The sequence below is a fragment of the Dendrobates tinctorius genome, unplaced genomic scaffold (genome assembly GCF_039654945.1).
Source record: "Dendrobates tinctorius isolate UK_male_01 unplaced genomic scaffold, ASM3965494v1 ptg000140l, whole genome shotgun sequence".
NCBI lineage: Eukaryota > Metazoa > Chordata > Amphibia > Anura > Dendrobatidae > Dendrobates > Dendrobates tinctorius.
In genome coordinates this window covers 16,462,423-16,486,785 of record NW_027361808.1, presented here as the reverse complement: position 1 = coordinate 16,486,785, position 24,363 = coordinate 16,462,423, and positions in this window count along the sequence as shown.

The following is a 24,363-nucleotide window of genomic DNA, read 5'->3' as shown; positions in this document are numbered from 1 at the left end:
GGTGGAAATACTGCTGGAGGGGCTGCGGGACACTTCGACAATGGGAGTGTGGAGAGAAGACTGGGATCGTGGTGGGGAAGGAACAGTTAGAGGTGATGGTGTGGAAAAAGCTACAGAATGGGTGGACATGTGGGAGGCAGAAGAGGTGGTGGGCGGTGGAGTGGAGGGTTGGGCAGGGACTGTAGGAGCAGATGATGTTGATGGAAAGTTGTATGGGGAAGGAGTTTGGTACGGGGAAGGAGTTTGGTACGGGGAAGGAGTTTGGTACGGGGCAGGTTGCTGGAAGTGGGGAGATGTCTGGTACTGGGGAGGTTGGTGGTACTGGGAAGGTTGCTGGTACTGGTGAGGTTGCTGGTATGTAATAGGAGGGGGAGGATGGAAAGTGGCTGGAGGGGGTGCAGATGTAATAGGAGGGGGAGGATGGAAAGTGGCTGGAGGGGGTGCAGATGTAATAGGAGTGGGAGGATGGAAAGTGGCTGGAGGGGGTGCAGGTGGAGGAACTACAGTGGTGGGAGGTGGAGGTTGGGAGGTAACCTGCTGTAGAGCACCGTGGCACGAATGCATTACATGCATCTGCTGGGTAGGAGATAGTCTTGCCATGCGCTCCACAACAGACCTGAAAAAGGTGTGGTTTGGCGAAGATCTTGCTTCTGAATGCATGGTTTGCAGAAGTGTCTTCACCTCCAGAATGCTGGAGTTGATCTGCTGAAAGCCTGCGGAGATTTGCTCTGACAAGACTTTTAGACAGTTCTGGAAAGATGCATTCAGATGCAAGAACTCTGGCGCATAAGTCTTTTCCTGACCCCTCTGCCGCTGCCGCCCAGTACCCGCAGGTGTACTAGAGGTGGCAGGGGCAGAAGGGTGGGGTAAAGGGAAAGCGATCTCCTCACCAGCAGCTTCATGTAATGTAGGCGGCCACGATGCTCCTGTGCTGGTGGATGGGACAGATGGGTCGAATGTGTGGGAAGGCTGGGAAGGTGCAGATGTACCGGGGCGGTCGAAGTGTCCCTCGGTGCCGGTCTCCTCAGGGATCGCCTCAGAAGGGTCCAATCGTGCAGGCTCCCGAGTGCTGCTCACCGTGCTGTGGAATAAAGAGAAAAAAAAACAATTAAAATACTGACATGGTATGGCCCTGGCTGAAAAAAAAAAGTTACATCTAACATTTTTTTTCACATGTGGTGTGTAATATTTACCTTCTAGTGACCATTGTTTCCCGGAGGAACGACAGGGCTTGTGCGTACTTGTACTTGCTCCTGCGTCCTCCAGATCCACTCGGGGCCCGCATCTCTTTATTGAACTCCTTCTTGAAACGATCCCTCACAGACTGCCACCGATTCACAATTCTGTTCCCTGAAACGAGAAAGGAGTGGTTAGTATACAACATCAGTGTTTCACAAACTCCAGTCCTCATGGTCCCCAGGGGTCATGTTTTCAGGATTTCCATAGTAAATAGAAATCCTGAACACATGATCCGTGGGGAAACACTGGTTTACATCAAGCAACCGGTACTGTATATACTTACGCTCTTTAATCTGGGCCCGAACATCGAGGTCCTCCCAGTGGCCCACAAGGAGAGAACAGATTTCCTCCCAGAGTCGTCGGGTAACGATAAGGTCAGCGTGGCGGCGGTCAGCCATATTCCAGAGCGGCTCCCTTTCTCTGACGAGATCGATGAGGTGGTCCACATCGAGTCCTCCATCCTCACCGTCAGAGTCGGGAGCACGCTGTGAAGACTGTTAAAGAAAAAGACAAAAATAACATAATTAGCCTCCACAAAAGAAATGAAATAAAAAGTGCAAAAAAACAAAGCAAAAATATTTATACTTACACGCTGGTGACCGCCGCGTTGCTGTCGCCGACGACCCTGGGAGGCACTGCGAGGACCTCTTGGCCGAGCACCAGATTGGGAAGACTAGAGAAGAAAACAAAAAATGTTATGTCTTTGGATGTAGGCATTTGTTTGCTGTGTGTGGTCTGCAGAACATTGTTTTCTATATGTTGTGTGTAGTGTGATGTTGTGTTTCTGCGTTTGATGCAAAAAACTTACCAATTGTGAGCCCACTCCAAGTGTCTGTCCACCCCTTCCTTCTTCTTCTGGGAGCTCCTCTTCATCTTGTGAATCCTGTTTTGAAATAAAAGGCAATGAATAGACATATATTACAGAGATGATGGATTTTGGAAATAAAAACTTACCGTCAAACGCTGACGATGCGAGGGAGGGCTCCCAGAAGATGATGTGCTGTCTTCCTGGTGGCCACACTCCATGCCTGTGGGTGGTGTTCCAGCTGCTGCCATTGCTGCTGCTGCTGCTGCTGCTGCATCTATTGGGCGGCTGTTGAATAAAGAGAAACAAAGGGCCAATGAATATCTTGATATTCAATAGCCCTAGTTTGGAGGAATGGGGGATTTGATAATTACCGTCTCTCATCTGCTGCTGGCCTCCCCTCCTCAGCATGTTCCATTTGCTGCTCCATTTGGGGTGGTGGTGGTGCTGATGGTGCTGCAGTGGTCTCCTTCCTTCTCCTGCTGCGCTTGGTTGCTTTCTTGGGTGGCATGTTGGGTGTGGCTGTGGGTCCCACTGTCTTGCTTTTATATGTCTTGTGGGCAGAGCTACTGAGCATGCTCAGACCAAAAAAACCGTATCCAGCCACCGGATCCGGCTTTCGCCGGATCAGGCGTATTGCGGCGCTCATAGGCTTTCATTGTGTGAAAAAGCCGGACGCGCCGGATCCGGCGTGTCCGGCTTTTTCGCCGGAGACAAAAAACGTTACAGTAGCCGTTTTTTCCAGACGCCGGATCGCGACACATTGCCGGATCCGGCGAAAACCGGATGAAATGCATGGCCATCCGGCGCGATCCGGCGCAAATGCAAGTCAATGGGGGGGAAACCGGATCCGGCATTGCATTTCGCCGGATCCGGTTTCTGTCAAAAGCGCCGGATCGCGCCTGACGGCGAAAACCTGATGTGTGAAAGAGGCCTAACAGTTCCACTCAAACACCACTCAGCTGTAATCAGGAGGCAGACTCAGATGGTCTCAGGCACAGTATGGATTTGACAAGATTGCAGAAAGTAGAGAAAGGGTACAGTATCACCGGATTACAGGTATATATAGCATAGTTTACACATTACAAATATATGTCTATAGATCAGGAGGCAGACTCAGACAGTCTCAGGCCCAGTATGGATTTGACCAGATAGTACAAAGTGGAGAAAGGGTACATTATCACTGGATAACATATCTATGTAGCATGGTTTAAACATTTAAAATCTCCGTGTTCTCAGTATGGGTTAGACAACAATCTAAAAAGTACGAAAAAGGAAATGTATTTGAAGCGTACACCAGTATACACTTTTAGTGGTATTTTTAAATCTTCATATATATTTCTGTCTCAGTAAGACAGTCCAGACTCTCCGCAATAGGAAAATGAGATGCATAAAAGTACAGACAAAAAGTCTAGTGATTGCAGAAATGTAGGAATTACTAATCACGGGAAAAACTTCCGGGAGAATTCTCAGAGGCGATGCTGACCCTCAATTACTTTTTGTGTGTGGAGACAGCGAAAACAGCTGTTGTGAAGAAAGGGTTGCTGTATCGCAGTACCGTTGATCCCATCACCGTTACTCATCTCCATCAAATTTTGATCACAGGGAGAGATGTAGACACTGCCTATCATGATCTGACACGTAACTTTGGAGTGCAAAAGACAGAAGCCACAGGCCGTAGGCGATTCTAGTGGATTGGCATGAGAGGGCACATTTAAAAATGTGCACAGGAATGTCACACGTCTGTGAGTAGGAAAACTGTGAAAGCTGATGATAAACCACCACTGCATCTCATTGTGAGTCGACGTCCATAAGAAATGGAAGCCATTGATCATCTGAAGCTAGAGCCCGGCCAGCAGGACAGGGCATAGCTACGTCTTAACCATCATGCATCAGTTCATCAAATTTGTAGTGGCAGTCCCAGTGAAGGATTTGACAGGCCAGACTACACAGCGGAGGAGCAGGGAGAGGTAAACATTGCAAATGCTGGGGCCCTGCCCAAGCAAGGGGGGCCCACTCGTGGGCGTCGGTACTGGCACTGGGCCCCTCATAGTACGGCGGTGTGTCTGACGGCGGGTGTGCACCCCCGCCGTCAGAGACACTTGATTGCACTATGAGGGACCCTGTGCCAGTGCCCGCGCCCAAGACTCGGCCCACCCACCTTTCCAGGGCAATGGCACTCACACGGTTGGGTGCGCTAAGTGGTGACCATGGCCATGGGGGTGGAGGCAGCCCAGTTAGGGAGGTTTACAAAATGGCATATGTTGATGTTGGACATTCAGCTGCTGCAAAAGGCGAAATTGGGCAAGTGCGAGGAAGAGGAGGACCAAAGCAAGTCATTTTTCTGGCATCCTAGGTGTCATCAGGGGATGGTGGGACAAAATCCTTGGAAACCCATGCATGGTTCATTTTAATGAAGGTTAGATCATCCACATTTTGGGTCGACAGATGGGTCCTTTTTTCTGTCAGGATTTATCCAGCAGCACTGAAGACAGCACACTTGCAGCTGGGCAAGCGAGCTCCTGTAAGGCATATTGTGCCAATTCAGGCCAGGTGTCCAGTTTAGTGGCCCAATAGTCAAAGGGGAATGACCTGTGAGGGAGAACATCGTTATTAGACGAAAAGTAGTTTGTAACCATAGTTGACAACTGCTGTCTCCTGTCACTTTCAATCGATGCAGTATTATCTGTGATGTGAGCGGGACTTGAAAAGTCAGTCCACAACATGGTCATGAAACCCCTGTCTCCAACGCCACTTCTGATGTGTGCACCACGAACACCTCTTCCAAGTTGCCCCTGGCCCCTACGGCTCGTGTGAGAACCATCACCGCTGCTGTGTGTTGGGAATGCCTCAACCAACCGGTTTACCAGAGTTGCTTGTTTGTTAGCCAATATTAGGTCAAGGTTCTCCTGTGACATGATGTTTTGGAATTTGCCTTTATAGCGTGGATCCAGGATGCTGGCCAACCAGTAGTTGTCATCGTTCATCATTTTGGCAATGCGGGGGTCCCTTTTTAGGATCTGCAAGGCATAATCTGACATGTGGGCCAATGTTCCCGGTGTCAATGATGCACTGCGAGTGCTGGGTGGAGGAGCACTTCCTGCAAATCCCTCTTGTCACGCACAAAGCGACTACCAGACCTTGCCACGCCAACATTTTCTCTTGCCCCACGAGAAGCATCCTCCTCCCCTAAATAATCAACCCCATCATCATCCTCCTCCTCTTCCTCTTCGTCCTCCACCTCATCCAGGAGAGTTCCTGGAGCAGACAATGGCTGACTGTCATCAAGGCTTCCCTCCTCTTCTTCCTCATCATCCTCGGCTGCAGACGCCTGCTCCTTAATGTGCGTGAAAGTTTGCATGAGCAGACGCATAAGTGGGATGCTCATGCTTAGGGTGGCGTCATCTGCGCTTACCAGCAGTGTGCATTCCTCAAAACACTGAAGGACTTTACAGAGGTCTTTCAGCTTCGACTACTGCACACCTGACAACTCCATGTCTGCCCTCAAAGTGGCTGCCCGTGTATGCTCCCACAAATGCATTACAGCCTGCCTCTGTTCTTACAGCCGCTCAACCATGTGCAGGGTGGAGTTCCACCTTATTGCAACGTCGATGATTAGGCGGTGCTTGGGAAGGTGGAGCAATCGCTGCAGCTTCTGCATACGACTGGAGTGTACGGGCGATCGTCGGATGTGCGAGCACAGCCTTCGAACCTAATGGAGCAGGCGTGTTAACTCTGGATAATTATTGAGGAAGCACTGCATCACCAGGTTCAAGGTGTGAGCCAAGCAAGGTATGTGTCTGAGTTTTGAAAGGGCTATGGCTGCCACAAAATTCCGGCCATTATCACTAACTACCTTGCCTGCCTCAAGATGTAGACTGCCCAGCCATGACTCAGTTTGTCGCTGAAAGTAGTCGGCCAGTACCTCCGCGGTGTGTCTGTCGCCCAAACACATCATCTTCAACACAGCCTGCTGACGCTTTCCACTAGCTGTTCGATAGTGGGACACCTCGTGTGTAACACTGGCAGCTGCGGATGGAGTGCTTGTGTGACTGCGCTCTGGGGAAGAGCTTTCGCTTCTGGAGGAGGAGGAGGGTCGAACGCCTACAGCCAACTGTTTCCTATACCGTGGGCTAGGCAGCACTGTCTCACCACCGCTGTCCCCTGTGGACCCTGCATTCACCACATTAACCCAGTGCGCAGTGATGGACACGTAACGGCCCTGGCCATGCCTACTGGACCATGCATCTGTTGTGAGGTGCACCTTTCCACTCACTGATTGCTTGAGTGCATGGACAATGCGGTCTTTCACATGAAGGTGGAGAAATGACGTGGAAGTGCAATAAGGACTGCGCTTGCTTCTGGTAGAGTAAAGGGTTCTTTATTCAGCCAACACGTTTCCTGAGCCTGCTGGCTCACTTCATCAGGGCAGATTACATTGGAAGACAGTGAAACATCCTTATAGACAAAAAAGGCGCCAATACAGGGTCAAACAGAATCAGCAAAGGTCAAAAAACAAACAAAAAAAAAACAAAAAACAAACAATGAAAATTTATTACAAGCATAAAAAAACAACACAAAGATAAGAGTATATATAGAAAAGAAAGAATAAAAATATGTAAAAGTACAAAAAATTAAAATATAAAACAGAGTGCTATGGATCACGGGGTTAAAACATGGCTATAGTTAAAAAAGGTGAGTCCTCAAGGGGTATTAGAACCTGGCTCATAAAATGCAAATGGAAAGTATTAGTCCACTAGACCATAAAGCTTGACTGTGGTGGTGTGAAGAGTAAATTGAGGGGTTAAAAACAATGAAATTACAAACATAGAAAACACAACAATGAGTTTATATAGAAAAGAAAAAATAAAATTATGTAAAAGTACAAAAAATATGAAACAGAGTGCTAAGGATCACGAGGTTGAAACATGGCTATTGTTAAAAAAGGGTGAGTCCTCAAGGGGTATTAGAACCTGGCTCATGAAGTACAAGTGCAGACTATAAAGTGCGGATGTAAGGTATTAGTCCACTAGACCATTAAGCTTGACTGTAGTGGTGTGAAGAAAAAATCTTTTCCTCCTCTTCTATCAAATAAAAGCATCATTGATAATATTGAGGCCATAGGGACCAATTGTCTTTAATTTATAAATCCAATAGACCTCTTTTCTAGAGTTGAGCGAAACGGGTCGAAAAAATTCATGAAACGAAACCCGACCCTAGGATGAGGTCGGCCACGAGGTCGGCGACTTACGCGCCAAAGTCGCGTTTCAAAAGTTTGTTTTGCGCTCTTTTTCAGCCAATCAGGATCCACGGACACTGTGGGCAACGTGATGACATAGGCATGGGTCACCACCATCTTTCAGAAGGGCATGCAAGTGATTGGCTTGCTTTGGTGGGCGTCACAGGAGGTATAAAAGGGCGTGCACGCCGACCGCCATCTTACTTCTGCCGATCTCAGTATAGGGAGAGGTTGCTGCTGATTCTGTAGGGAGAGCGTTAGGCAGGGAAGAAGACCAAAAAACTGCTTCTGCTGCTAGCGATTTGGCCTGCCCAACACACCAGTCACTGTGTGTGCAGTGCAAGGGGAGGCTATATAGTGGTGTATCAGTGGTGTTGGTTGTTGGGCTGCCTTCTAAGGCTTCCTGACAGGCTGGCATTGCTGTTTACCCACTGCTCCGCAAACTGCTTTTTTAAAAGCAATCCAATCTCCCTTATCCTCTAGTCACTTTGGTCACAGCTGTGCCATCGAGCCTGTCACATAGCGCTCAGATATTCATTGGGCCTCAAACTGCTTTTTTAAAAGCAATCCCAATTTTTTTTTTTTTGTCCTGCTGAGAAGAAAAAAAAACTGCTTCTGCTGCTGATAGCAATTTGGCCTGCACAACACACCAGTCACTGTGTGTGCAGTGCAAGGGGATGCTATATAGTGGTGTATCAGTGGTGTTGGTTGTTGGGCTGCCTTTTAAGGCTTCCTGACAGGCTGGCATTGCTGTTTACCCACTGCTCTGCAAACTGCTTTTTTAAAAGCAATCCAATCTCCCTTATCCTCTAGTCACTTAGGTCACAGCTGTGCCATCGAGCCTGTCACATAGCGCTCAGATATCAGTGGGCCTTACACAATCCAAAAGTGTCCAGTGTCCAAAAGTGTGTGCAGAGATTCAAAATCTCACTTATCCTCTAGTCACTTAGGTCACAGCTGTGCCATCAAGCCTGTCACATAGCGCTCAGATATTCATTGGGCCTCACACAATCCAAAAGTGTCCAGTGTCCAAAAGTGTGTGCAGAGATTCAAAATCTCACTTATCCTCTAGTCACTTAGGTCACAGCTGTGCCATCAAGCCTGTCACATAGCGCTCAGATATCAGTGGGCCTCACACAATCCAAAAGTGTCCAGTGTCCAAAAGTGTGTGCAGAGATTCAAAATCTCACTTATCCTCTAGTCACTTAGGTCACAGCTGTGCCATCGAGCCTGTCACATAGCGCTCAGATATTCATTGGGCCTCACACAATCCAAAAGTGTCCAGTGTCCAAAAGTGTGTGCAGAGATTCAAAATCTCACTTATCCTCTAGTCACTTAGGTCACAGCTGTGCCATTGAGCCTGTCACATAGCGCTCAGATATTCATTGGGCCTCACACAATCCAAAAGTGTCCAGTGTCCAAAAGTGTGTGCAGAGATTCAAAATCTCACTTATCCTCTAGTCACTTAGGTCACAGCTGTGCCATCGAGCCTGTCACATAGCGCTCAGATATTCATTGGGCCTCACACAATCCAAAAGTGTCCAGTGTCCAAAAGTGTGCGCAGAGATTCAAAATCTCACTTATCCTCTAGTCACTTAGGTCACAGCTGTGCCATCAAGCCTGTCACATAGCGCTCAGATATCAGTGGGCCTCACACAATCCAAAAGTGTCCAGTGTCCAAAAGTGTGTGCAGAGATTCAAAATCTCACTTATCCTCTAGTCACTTAGGTCACAGCTGTGCCATCGAGCCTGTCACATAGCGCTCAGATATCAGTGGGCCTCACACAATCCAAAAGTGTCCAGTGTCCAAAAGTGTGTGCAGAGATTCAAAATCTCACTTATCCTCTAGTCACTTAGGTCACAGCTGTGCCATCGAGCCTGTCACATAGCGCTCAGATATTCATTGGGCCTCACACAATCCAAAAGTGTCCAGTGTCCAAAAGTGTGTGCAGAGATTCAAAATCTCACTTATCCTCTAGTCACTTAGGTCACAGCTGTGCCATCGAGCCTGTCACATAGCGCTCAGATATTCATTGGGCCTCACACAATCCAAAAGTGTCCAGTGTCCAAAAGTGTGCGCAGAGATTCAAAATCTCACTTATCCTCTAGTCACTTAGGTCACAGCTGTGCCATCAAGCCTGTCACATAGCGCTCAGATATCAGTGGGCCTCACACAATCCAAAAGTGTCCAGTGTCCAAAAGTGTGTGCAGAGATTCAAAATCTCACTTATCCTCTAGTCACTTAGGTCACAGCTGTGCCATCGAGCCTGTCACATAGCGCTCAGATATCAGTGGGCCTCACACAATCCAAAAGTGTCCAGTGTCCAAAAGTGTGTGCAGAGATTCAAAATCTCACTTATCCTCTAGTCACTTAGGTCACAGCTGTGCCATCGAGCCTGTCACATAGCGCTCAGATATTCATTGGGCCTCACACAATCCAAAAGTGTCCAGTGTCCAAAAGTGTGTGCAGAGATTCAAAATCTCACTTATCCTCTAGTCACTTAGGTCACAGCTGTGCCATCAAGCCTGTCACATAGCGCTCAGATATCAGTGGGCCTCACACAATCCAAAAGTGTCCAGTGTCCAAAAGTGTGTGCAGAGATTCAAAATCTCACTTATCCTCTAGTCACTTAGGTCACAGCTGTGCCATCGAGCCTGTCACATAGCGCTCAGATATTCATTGGGCCTCACACAATTCAAAAGTGTCCAGTGTCCAAAAGTGTGTGCAGAGATTCAAAATCTCACTTATCCTCTAGTCACTTAGGTCACAGCTGTGCCATCGAGCCTGTCACATAGCGCTCAGATATTCATTGGGCCTCACACAATCCAAAAGTGTCCAGTGTCCAAAAGTGTGTGCAGAGATTCAAAATCTCACTTATCCTCTAGTCACTTAGGTCACAGCTGTGCCATCAAGCCTGTCACATAGCGCTCAGATATTCATTGGGCCTCACACAATCCAAAAGTGTCCAGTGTCCAAAAGTGTGTGCAGAGATTCAAAATCTCACTTATCCTCTAGTCACTTAGGTCACAGCTGTGCCATCAAGCCTGTCACATAGCGCTCAGATATCAGTGGGCCTCACACAATCCAAAAGTGTCCAGTGTCCAAAAGTGTGTGCAGAGATTCAAAATCTCACTTATCCTCTAGTCACTTAGGTCACAGCTGTGCCATTCAGCCTGTCACATAGCGCTCAGATATTCATTGGGCCTCACACAATCCAAAAGTGTCCAGTGTCCAAAAGTGTGTGCAGAGATTCAAAATCTCACTTATCCTCTAGTCACTTAGGTCACAGCTGTGCCATCGAGCCTGTCACATAGCGCTCAGATATTCATTGGGCCTCACACAATCCAAAAGTGTCCAGTGTCCAAAAGTGTGTGCAGAGATTCAAAATCTCACTTATCCTCTAGTCACTTAGGTCACAGCTGTGCCATCGAGCCTGTCACATAGCGCTCAGATATTCATTGGGCCTCACACAATCCAAAAGTGTCCAGTGTCCAAAAGTGTGCGCAGAGATTCAAAATCTCACTTATCCTCTAGTCACTTAGGTCACAGCTGTGCCATCAAGCCTGTCACATAGCGCTCAGATATCAGTGGGCCTCACACAATCCAAAAGTGTCCAGTGTCCAAAAGTGTGTGCAGAGATTCAAAATCTCACTTATCCTCTAGTCACTTAGGTCACAGCTGTGCCATCGAGCCTGTCACATAGCGCTCAGATATCAGTGGGCCTCACACAATCCAAAAGTGTCCAGTGTCCAAAAGTGTGTGCAGAGATTCAAAATCTCACTTATCCTCTAGTCACTTAGGTCACAGCTGTGCCATCGAGCCTGTCACATAGCGCTCAGATATTCATTGGGCCTCACACAATCCAAAAGTGTCCAGTGTCCAAAAGTGTGTGCAGAGATTCAAAATCTCACTTATCCTCTAGTCACTTAGGTCACAGCTGTGCCATCGAGCCTGTCACATAGCGCTCAGATATTCATTGGGCCTCACACAATCCAAAAGTGTCCAGTGTCCAAAAGTGTGCGCAGAGATTCAAAATCTCACTTATCCTCTAGTCACTTAGGTCACAGCTGTGCCATCAAGCCTGTCACATAGCGCTCAGATATCAGTGGGCCTCACACAATCCAAAAGTGTCCAGTGTCCAAAAGTGTGTGCAGAGATTCAAAATCTCACTTATCCTCTAGTCACTTAGGTCACAGCTGTGCCATCGAGCCTGTCACATAGCGCTCAGATATCAGTGGGCCTCACACAATCCAAAAGTGTCCAGTGTCCAAAAGTGTGTGCAGAGATTCAAAATCTCACTTATCCTCTAGTCACTTAGGTCACAGCTGTGCCATCGAGCCTGTCACATAGCGCTCAGATATTCATTGGGCCTCACACAATCCAAAAGTGTCCAGTGTCCAAAAGTGTGTGCAGAGATTCAAAATCTCACTTATCCTCTAGTCACTTAGGTCACAGCTGTGCCATCAAGCCTGTCACATAGCGCTCAGATATCAGTGGGCCTCACACAATCCAAAAGTGTCCAGTGTCCAAAAGTGTGTGCAGAGATTCAAAATCTCACTTATCCTCTAGTCACTTAGGTCACAGCTGTGCCATCGAGCCTGTCACATAGCGCTCAGATATTCATTGGGCCTCACACAATTCAAAAGTGTCCAGTGTCCAAAAGTGTGTGCAGAGATTCAAAATCTCACTTATCCTCTAGTCACTTAGGTCACAGCTGTGCCATCGAGCCTGTCACATAGCGCTCAGATATTCATTGGGCCTCACACAATCCAAAAGTGTCCAGTGTCCAAAAGTGTGTGCAGAGATTCAAAATCTCACTTATCCTCTAGTCACTTAGGTCACAGCTGTGCCATCAAGCCTGTCACATAGCGCTCAGATATCAGTGGGCCTCACACAATCCAAAAGTGTCCAGTGTCCAAAAGTGTGTGCAGAAATTCAAAATCTCCCCTGTCCTATAGACACCTTGTACCTTGCTTTACATACTATATAGTTTGTTGGATTTTGTCTACATTTCTACCAAAAATGAGGAAGGCTGGTGGAAGAGGCCGTGGAATTGGGCGGGGGTTGGCAGCTGGTAATGATGGTGTTGGTGGTGGATCTGATGGTAGTGGCAAGAGCAAAATAGGACCGAATGCAGGAGGTGTTGAGCCTGCGTCATCGTCTGGCTACATAAGGCCTCGAACGCTTAGTTTTCTAGGAGTTGGCAAACCGCTTTTAAAGCCAGAGCATCAGGAAAAAGTTTTGTCTTACATTGCTGACTCAGCCTCCAGCTCTATCGCCTCCTCTTCTTCAGTTGTAAAAAGTAAAAGCACTGAGTCGTCATTGGAGGCTCATGTTCATGAACCACACCTTTCCTTGTGTCCTTCACCCCAACCAAGATTGAAGGATGACGCAGGCCATACTACTGATTACTCCATGGAGCTGTTTTCACATACCATGCCTGGATTATCAAGTCAAATGGTGAATTACCCAGGCCAAGATGAATCTGACATGGAGTGCACTGATGCACAGCCGCTGATGGATGATTCTGCTGGTACATTCACTCAGAGCACTACATTGTCCTCGCAGTGTACAGAGCCAGATTCTGACCCTGATGAGACTCAGGTGCCCCTTCCCGCACACTATCCCACCATACACGGTGACACAGAGGAAGGTGCACATGACATAGAAGAGGAGGTGATGGATGACCCAGTTGTTGACCCAGATTGGCATCCATTGGGGGAAGAGGGTGCTGCTTCCAATAGCTCAGATGAGGAGCATCCACAGCAGACATCGACATCGCAACAGCTGTTATCTGGCAGGCCCGGAGCACTCCAAAGACAGGTTCCAAACATCAAAAGAGTTGCTGGACAGCTTGTCCAGAGGGTCAAAAGATCACAGCGTGCTAGGCCGCAAAATGTCTGCCAAAGTAGGAAGAGTGCAGTGTGGCACTTTTTTGAACAAAATCCTCATGATCAGGCCAAGGTTATCTGTAAGAAGTGCGCAAAGACCTTTAGCCGAGGGAAAAATCTGAAAAATTTGAATATCAGTTGCATGCTTAGACATTTAACCAGCATGCACTTGCAAGCGTGGACACAACACCAAACCTCAAGTGCCACATGTGCAACTGATCACAACGAAGGTAGTCATCAACGCTACATTGTTTCCCCCACTGTAAGCCCACCGGTTAGCACAGCAGCAAATGTTGAGGTGTCGTTGCAAGGCCACAGCAGTGAGGGAATCCCACTGTTATATCAAAGAAAGACTGATTCTAGGCCATCAGAAAGAACACAACTCCATCACCATCATCAACCCTCTCTCAGTCCGCCCTGTCCACCGCTACTTCCACCATATGCAGCTCTCAAGTCCAGCTCACCCTCCCAGACACTATGAGTAGGTCAAGAAAGTACTCAGTCTCTCATCCGCGTACACTGGGTTTGAACGCCCACATTGCCAAACTAATCTCGTTTGAGATGATGCCCTTTCGGTTGGTGGAAAGCACAGCTTTCCGCGAACTCATGGCCTATGCAGTACCACGCTATGACCTACCCAGTCGCCACTTCTTCTCTCGCAAAGCCATCCCAGCCCTCCACCATCATGTGAAAGACCGCATTGTCCATGCACTCAAGCAGTCAGTGAGCGGAAAGGTGCACCTCACAACTGATGCATGGTCCAGTCGGCATGGCCAGGGCCGTTACGTGTCCATCACTGCGCACTGGGTTAATGTGGTGGATGCAGGGTCCACAGGGGACAGCGGTGGTGGGACAGTGCTGCCTAGCCCACGGTATAGGAAACAGTTGGCTGTAGGCGTTCCACCCTCCTCGTCCTCCTCCAGAAGCGAAAGCTCGTCCACAGAGCGCAGTCGTACGAGCACTCCATCTGCAGCTGCCACTGTTGCACACGATGTGTCCCCCTATCGAGCAGCTAGTGGAAAGCGTCAGCAGGCTGTGTTGCAGATGATGTGTTTGGGCGACAGACATACCGCCGAGGTGCTGGCCGAGTACTTGAAGCGACAAACTGAGTCATGGCTGGGCAGTGTACATCTTGAGGCAGGCAAGGTAGTTAGTGATAACGGCCGTAATTTTGTGGCAGCCATAGCCCTTTCAAAACTCAGCCACATACCTTGCTTGGCTCACACCTTGAACCTGGTGGTGCAGTGCTTCCTCAAAAATTATCCGGAGTTAACAGCCCTGCTCCAGAAGGTGCGAAGACTGTGCGCGCACATCCGCCGGTCGCCTGTACACTCCGTTCGTATGCAGAAGCTGCAGCGATTGCTCCACCTTCCCAACCACCACCTCATTATCGACAATGCAACAAGGTGGAACTCCACCCTGCACATGGTGGAGCGGCTGTGCGAGCAGAGGCAGGCCATAATGCATTTGTGGGAGGATACAGGGCCAGGCACTTTGAGAGCAGACATGGAGTTGACAGGTGTGCAGTGGTCGAAGCTGAAAGACCTCTGTAAAGTCCTTCAGTGTTTTGAGGAATGCACACGGCTGGTAAGCGCAGACGACGCCATCCTAAGCATGAGCATCCCACTTATGCGTCTGCTCATGCAAACTTTGACGCACCTTAAGGAGCAGGCGTCTGCAGCCAATGTTGATGAGGAGGAACAGGAGGAGGGAATCCTTGATGACATTCAGCCATTGTCTGCTCAGGGACCTCTCCTGGATGAGGTGGAGGAAGAAGAGGAGGAGGAGGATGATGATGGGGATGATTACTTAGGGGAGGAGGATGCATCTCGTGGGGCAAGTGAAAATGTTGGCGTGGCAAGGTCTGGTACAGGGTTTGTGCGTGACTGGAGGGATGTGGATTTGCCAGAAAGTGCTCCTCCAACCAGCACTCGCAGTGCATCATTGACACCGGGAACATTGGCCCACATGTCAGATTATGCCTTGCGGATCCTAAAAAGGGACCCCCGCATTGCCAAAATGATGAACGATGACGACTACTGGTTGGCCAGCATCCTGGATCCACGCTATAAAGGCAAATTACAAAACATCATGCCACAGGAGAACCTTGACCTAATATTGGCTAATAAACAAGCAACTCTGGTAAATCGGTTGCTTGAGGCATTCCCAGCACACAGCAGCGGTGATGGTTCTCACACGAGCCGTACGGGCCGGGGGCAGCTTGGCAGAGGTGTTCGTGGTGCACACAGCAGAAGTGGCGTTGGAGACAGGGGTTTCATGACAATGTTGTGGACTGATTTTTCAAATACCGCTCACACAACTGGTAATACAGCATCGATGGAAAGTGACAGGAGACAGCAGTTGTCAACCATGGTTACAAACTACTTTTCCTCCCATATCGATGTTCTCCCACACAGGTCATTCCCCTTTGACTATTGGGCCGCTAAACTGGACACCTGGCCTGAATTGGCACAATATGCATTACAGGAGCTCGCTTGTCCAGCTGCAAGTGTGCTATCGGAAAGAGTCTTCAGTGCAGCTGGATCAATCCTGACAGAAAAAAGGACCCGTCTGTCAACCCAAAATGTGGATGATCTAACCTTCATTAAAATGAACCATGCATGGGTTTCCAAGGATTTTGTCCCACCTTCCTCTGATGACACATAGAGTGACAGAAAAATGGCTTGCTTTGGTCCACCTCTTCCTGGGACTTGACCTATTTCGCCTTTTGCATCAGCTGAATGTCCAACATCAACATATGCCACTTTCTAAAACTCCCTAACTGTGCTGCCTCCCCCCCATGGCCGGGGTCACCACCTAGCGCACGACACCGTGTGAGTGCCGTTGCCCTGGACAGGTGGGTAGGCCGACTCTTGGGCGCGGGCACTGGCACAGGGTCCCTCATAGTGCAATCAAGTGGCTCTGACGGTGGTGGTGCACACCCGCCGTCAGACACACCGCTGTACTATGAGGGGCCCAGTGCCAGTACCGACGCCCACGAGTGGGCCCCCCTTGCTTGGGCAGAGCCCCAGCATTTGCAATCTTTACCTCTCCCTGCTCCTCCGCTGTGTAATCTGGGCCGTCAAATCCATACTGTGCCTGACACCGTCTGAGCCTGCCTCCTGAGACATATATTTTGAATGTGTACGCTATCCATACATGTTATCTGGGGATACGGTACCCTTTCTAACCTTTGTGCAATCACGTGCAATCCATACTGGGCCTAACACCGTCTGAGCCTGCCTCCTGAGACATATATTTTGAATGTGTACGCTATCCATACATGTTATCTGGGTATATGGTACCCTTTCTAACCTTTGTGCAATCACGTGCAATCCATACTGGGCCTAACACCGTCTGAGCCTGCCTCCTGAGACATATATTTTGAATGTGTACGCTATCCATACATGTTATCCAGGGATACGGTACCCTTTCTAACCTTTGTGCAATCACGTGCAATCCATACTGGGCCTAACACCGTCTGAGCCTGCCTCCTGAGACATATATTTTGAATGTGTACGCTATCCATACATGTTATCTGGGGATACGGTACCCTTTCTAACCTTTGTGCAATCACGTGCAATCCATACTGGGCCTAACACCGTCTGAGCCTGCCTCCTGAGACATATATTTTGAAGGTGTACGCTATCCATACATGTTATCTGGGGATACGGTACCCTTTCTAACCTTTGTGCAATCACGTGCAATCCATACTGGGCCTAACACTGTCTGAGCCTGCCTCCTGAGACATATATTTTGAATGTGTACGCTATCCATACATGTTATCTGGGGATACGGTACCCTTTCTAACCTTTGTGCAATCACGTGCAATCCATACTGGGCCTAACACCGTCTGAGCCTACCTCCTGAGACATATATTTTGAATGTGTACGCTATCCATACATGTTATCCGGGGATACAGTACCCTTTCTAACCTTTGTGCAATCACGTGCAATCCATACTGGGCCTAACACCGTCTGAGCCTGCCTCCTGAGACATATATTTTGAATGTGTACGCTGTCCATACATGTTATCCAGGGATACGGTACCCTTTCTAAACTTTGTGCAATCACGTGCAATCCATACTGGGCCTAACACCGTCTGAGCCTGCCTCCTGAGACATATATTTTGAATGTGTACGCTATCCATACATGTTATCCGGGGATACGGTACCTTTTCTAACCTTTGTGCAATCACGTGCAATCCATACTGGGCCTAACACCATCTGAGCCTGCCTCCTGAGACATATATTTTGAATGTGTACGCTATCCATACATGTTATCCAGGGATACGGTACCCTTTCTAACCTTTGTGCAATCACGTGCAATCCATACTGGGCCTAACACCGTCTGAGCCTGCCTCCTGAGACATATATTTTGAATGTGTACGCTATCCATACATGTTATCTGGGGATACGGTACCCTTTCTAACCTTTGTGCAATCACGTGCAATCCATACTGGGCCTAACACCGTCTGAGCCTGCCTCCTGAGACATATATTTTGAATGTGTACGCTATCCATACATGTTATCTGGGGATACGGTACCCTTTCTAACCTTTGTGCAATCACGTGCAATCCATACTGGGCCTAACACCGTCTGAGCCTGCCTAGTGAGACATATATTTTGAATGTGTACGCTATCCATACATGTTATCCAGGGATACGGTACCCTTTCTAACCTTTGTGCAATCACGTGCAATCCATACTGGGCCTAACACCATCTGAGCCTGCCTCCTGAGACATATATTTTGAATGTGTAAGCTATCCATACATGTTATCTGGGGATACGGTACCCTTTCTAACCTTTGTGCAATCACGTGCAATCCATACTGGGCCTAACACCGTCTGAGCCTGCCTCCTGAGACATATATTTTGAATGTGTACGCTATCCATACATGTTATTCAGGGATACGGTACCCTTTCAAACCTTTGTGCAATCACGTGCAATCCATACTGGGATTAACACCGTCTGAGCCTGCCTCCTGAGACATATATTTTGAATGTGTACGCTATCCATACATGTTATCTGGGGATACGGTACCCTTTCTAACCTTTGTGCAATCACGTGCAATCCATACTGGGCCTAACACCGTCTGAGCCTGCCTCCTGAGACATATATTTTGAATGTGTACGCTATCCATACATGTTATCCAGGGATACGGTACCATTTCTAACCTTTGTGCAATCACGTGCAATCCATACTGGGCCTAACACCGTCTGAGCCTGCCTCCTGAGACATATATTTTGAATGTGTACGCTATCCATACATGTTATCTGGGGATACTGTACCCTTTCTAACCTTTGTGCAATCACGTGCAATCCATACTGGGGCTAACACCGTCTGAGCCTGCCTCCTGGGACATATATTTTGAATGTGTACGCTATCCATACATGTTATCTGGGGATACGGTACCCTTTCTAACCTTTGTGCAATCACGTGCAATCCATACTGGGCCTAACACCGTCTGAGCCTGCCTCCTGAGACATATATTTTGAATGTGTATGCTATCCATACATGTTATCCAGGGATACGGTACCCTTTCTAACCTTTGTGCAATCACGTGCAATCCATACTGGGCCTAACACCGTCTGAGCCTGCCTCCTGTGACATATATTTTGAATGAGTACGCTATCCATAAATGTTATCTGGGGACACGATACCCTTTCTAACCTTTGTGCAATCACGTGCAATTCATACTGGGCCTAACACCGTCTGAGCCTTCCTCCTGATACATATATTTTGAATGTGTACGCTATCCATACATGTTATCCAGGGATACGGTACCCTTTGTAACCTTTGTGCAATCACGTGCAATCCATACTGGGCCTAACACCGTCTGAGCCTGCGTCCTGAGACATATATTTTGAATGTATACGCTATCCATACATGTTATCCGGGGATACGGCACCCTTTCTAACCTTTGTGCAATCATGTTCAATCCATACTGGGCCTAACACCGTCTGAGCCTGCCTCCTGAGACATATATTTTGAATGTGTACGCTATCCATACATGTTATCCAGGTATACGGTACCCTTTCCTACCTTTGTGCAATCACGTGCAATCCATACTGGGCCTAACACCGTCTGAGCCTGCCTCCTGAGACATATATTTTGAATGTGTAAGCTATCCATACATGTTATCTGGGGATACGGTACCCTTTCTAACCTTTGTGCAATCACGTGCAATCCATACTGGGCCTAACACCGTCTGAGCCTGCCTCCTGAGACATATATTTTGAATGTGTACGCTATCCACACATGTTATCCAGGGATACGGTACGATTTCTAACCTTTGTGCAATAACGTGCAATCCATACTGGGCCTAACACCGTCTGAGCCTGCCTCCTGAGACATATATTTTGAATGTGTACGCTATCCATACATGTTATCCGGGGATACGGTACCCTTTCTAACCTTTGTGCAATCACGTGCAATCCATACTGGGCCTAACACCGTCTGAGCCTGCCTCCTGAGACATATATTTTGAATGTGTACGCTATCCATACATGTTATCCAGGGATACGGTACCCTTTCTAACCTTTGTGCAATCACGTGCAATCCATACTGGGCCTAACACCGTCTGAGCCTGCCTCCTGAGACATATATTTTGAATGTGTACGCTATCCACACATGTTATCCATGGATACGGTACCCTTTCTAACCTTTGTGCAATCATGTGCAATCCATACTGGGCCTAACACCGTCTGAGCCTGCCTCCTGAGACATATATTTTGAATGAGTACGCTATCCATACATGTTATCTGGGGATACGGTACCCTTTCTAACCTTTGTGCAATCACGTGCAATCCATACTGGGCCTAACACCGTCTGAGCCTGCCTCCTGATACATATATTTTGAATGTGTACGCTATCCATACATGTTATCCAGGGATACGGTACCCTTTGTATCCTTTGTGCAGTCACGTGCAATCCATACTGGGCCTAACACCGTCTGAGCCTGCCTCCTGAGACATATATTTTGAATGTGTACGCTATCCATACATGTTATCCGGGGATACGGTACCCTTTCTAACCTTTGTGCAATCACGTGCAATCCATACTGGGCCTAACACCGTCTGAGCCTGCCTCCTGAGACATATATTTTGAATGTGTACGCTATCCATACATGTTATCCAGGGATACGGTACCCTTTCTAAACTTTGTGCAATCACGTGCAATCCATACTGGGCCTAAGACCGTCTGAGCCTGCCTCCTGAGACATATATTTTGAATGTGTACGCTATCCATACATGTTATCTGGGGATACGGTACCCTTTCTAACCTTTGTGCAATCACGTGCAATCCATACTGGGCCTAACACCGTCTGAGCCTGCCTCCTGAGACATATATTTTGAATGTGTACGCTATCCACACATGTTATCCAGGGATACGGTACCCTTTCTAACCGTTGTGCAATCACGTGCAATCCATACTGGGCCTAACACCGTCTGAGCCTGCCTCCTGAGACATATATTTTGAATGTGTACGCTATCCATACATGTTATCCGGGGATACGGTACACTTTCTAACCTTTGTGCAATCACGTGCAATCCATACTGGGCCTAACACCGTCTGAGCCTGCCTCCTGAGACATATATTTTGAATGTGTACGCTATCCATACATGTTATCCAGGGATACGGTACCCTTTCTAACCTTTGTGCAATCACGTGCAATCCATACTGGGCCTAACACCGTCTGAGCCTGCCTCCTGAGACATATATTTTGAATGTGTACGCTATCCATACATGTTATCTGGGGATACGGTACCCTTTCTAACCTTTGTGCAATCACGTGCAATCCATACTGGGCCTAACACCGTCTGAGCCTGCCTCCTGAGACATATATTTTGAATGTGTACGCTATCCATACATGTTATCTTGGTATACGGTACCCTTTCTAACCTTTGTGCAATCACGTGCAATCCATACTGGGCCTAACACCGTCTGAGCCTGCCTCCTGAGACTTATATTTTGAATGTGTACGCTATCCATACATGTTATCCTGGGATACGGTACACTTTCTAACCTTTGTGCAATCACGTGCAATCCATACTGGGCCTAACACCGTCTGAGCCTGCCTCCTGAGACATATATTTTGAATGTGTACGCTATCCATACATGTTATCCAGGGATACGGTACCCTTTCTAACCTTTGTGCAATCACGTTCAATCCATACTGGGCCTAACACCGTCTGAGCCTGCCTCCTGAGACATATATTTTGAATGTGTACGCTATCCACACATGTTATCCAGGGATACGGTACCCTTTCTAACCTTTGTGCAATCACGTGCAATCCATACTGGGCCTAACACCGTCTGAGCCTGCCTCCTGAGACATATATTTTGAATGTGTACGCTATCCATACATGTTATCCGGGGATACGGTACCCTTTCTAACCTTTGTGCAATCACGTGCAATCCATACTGGGCCTAACACCGTCTGAGCCTGCCTCCTGAGACATATATTTTGAATGTGTACGCTATCCATACATGTTATCCAGGGATACGGTACCCTTTCTAACCTTTGTGCAATCACGTGCAATCCATACTGGGCCTAACACCGTCTGAGCCTGCCTCCTGAGACATATATTTTGAATGTGTACGCTATCCATACATGTTATCTGGGGATACGGTACCCTTTCTAACCTTTGTGCAATCACGTGCAATCCATACTGGGCCTAACACCGTCTGAGCCTGCCTCCTGAGACATATATTTTGAATGTGTACGCTATCCATACATGTTATCTGGGGATACGGTACCCTTTCTAACCTTTGTGCAATCACGTGCAATCCATACTGGGCCTAACACCGTCTGAGCCTGCCTCCTGAGACTTATATTTTGAATGTGTACGCTATCCATACATGTTATCCGGGGATACGGTACCCTTTCTAACCTTTGTGCAATCACGTGCAATCCATACTGGGCCTAACACCGTCTGAGCCTGCCTCCTGAGACATATATTTTGAATGTGTACGCTATTCATACATGTTATCCAGGGATACGGTACCCTTTCTAACCTTTGTGCAATCACGTGCAATCCATACTGGGCCTAACACCGTCTGAGCCTGCCTCCTGAGACATATATTTTGAATGTGTACGCTATCCATACATGTTATCCGGGGATACGGTACCCTTTCTAACCTTTGTGCAATCACGTGCAATCCATACTGGGCCTAACACCGTCTGAGCCTGCCTCCTGAGACATATATTTTGAATGTGTACGCTATCCACACATGTTATCCAGGGATACGGTACCCTTTCTAACCTTTGTGCAATCACGTGCAATCCATACTGGGCCTAACACCGTCTGAGCCTGCCTCCTGAGACATATATTTTGAATGTGTACGCTATCCATACATGTTATCCGGGGATACGGTACCCTTTCTAACCTTTGTGCAATCACGTGCAATCCATACTGGGCCTAACACCGTCTGAGCCTGCCTCCTGAGACATATATTTTGAATGTGTACGCTATCCATACATGTTATCCGGGGATACGGTACCCTTTCTAACCTTTGTGAAATCACGTGCAATCCATACTGGGCCTAACACCGTCTGAGCCTGCCTCCTGAGACATATATTTTGAATGTGTACGCTATCCATACATGTTATCTGGGGATACGGTACCCTTTCTAACCTTTGTGCATTCACGTGCAATCCATACTGGGCCTAACACCGTCTGAGCCTGCCTCCTGAGACATATATTTTGAATGTGTACGCTATCCATACATGTTATCCAGGGATACGGTACCCTTTCTAACCTTTGTGCAATCACGTGCAATTCATACTGGGCCTAACACCGTCTGAGCCTTCCTCCTGATACATATATTTTGAATGTGTACGCTATCCATACATGTTATCCAGGGATACGGTACCCTTTGTAACCTTTGTGCAATCACGTGCAATCCATACTGGGCCTAACACCGTCTGAGCCTGCGTCCTGAGACATATATTTTGAATGTATACGCTATCCATACATGTTATCCGGGGATACGGCACCCTTTCTAACCTTTGTGCAATCATGTTCAATCCATACTGGGCCTAACACCGTCTGAGCCTGCCTCCTGAGACATATATTTTGAATGTGTACGCTATCCATACATGTTATCCAGGTATACGGTACCCTTTCCTACCTTTGTGCAATCACGTGCAATCCATACTGGGCCTAACACCGTCTGAGCCTGCCTCCTGAGACATATATTTTGAATGTGTAAGCTATCCATACATGTTATCTGGGGATACGGTACCCTTTCTAACCTTTGTGCAATCACGTGCAATCCATACTGGGCCTAACACCGTCTGAGCCTGCCTCCTGAGACATATATTTTGAATGTGTACGCTATCCACACATGTTATCCAGGGATACGGTACGATTTCTAACCTTTGTGCAATAACGTGCAATCCATACTGGGCCTAACACCGTCTGAGCCTGCCTCCTGAGACATATATTTTGAATGTGTACGCTATCCATACATGTTATCCGGGGATACGGTACCCTTTCTAACCTTTGTGCAATCACGTGCAATCCATACTGGGCCTAACACCGTCTGAGCCTGCCTCCTGAGACATATATTTTGAATGTGTACGCTATCCATACATGTTATCCAGGGATACGGTACCCTTTCTAACCTTTGTGCAATCACGTGCAATCCATACTGGGCCTAACACCGTCTGAGCCTGCCTCCTGAGACATATATTTTGAATGTGTACGCTATCCACACATGTTATCCATGGATACGGTACCCTTTCTAACCTTTGTGCAATCATGTGCAATCCATACTGGGCCTAACACCGTCTGAGCCTGCCTCCTGAGACATATATTTTGAATGAGTACGCTATCCATACATGTTATCTGGGGATACGGTACCCTTTCTAACCTTTGTGCAATCACGTGCAATCCATACTGGGCCTAACACCGTCTGAGCCTGCCTCCTGATACATATATTTTGAATGTGTACGCTATCCATACATGTTATCCAGGGATACGGTACCCTTTGTATCCTTTGTGCAGTCACGTGCAATCCATACTGGGCCTAACACCGTCTGAGCCTGCCTCCTGAGACATATATTTTGAATGTGTACGCTATCCATACATGTTATCCGGGGATACGGTACCCTTTCTAACCTTTGTGCAATCACGTGCAATCCATACTGGGCCTAACACCGTCTGAGCCTGCCTCCTGAGA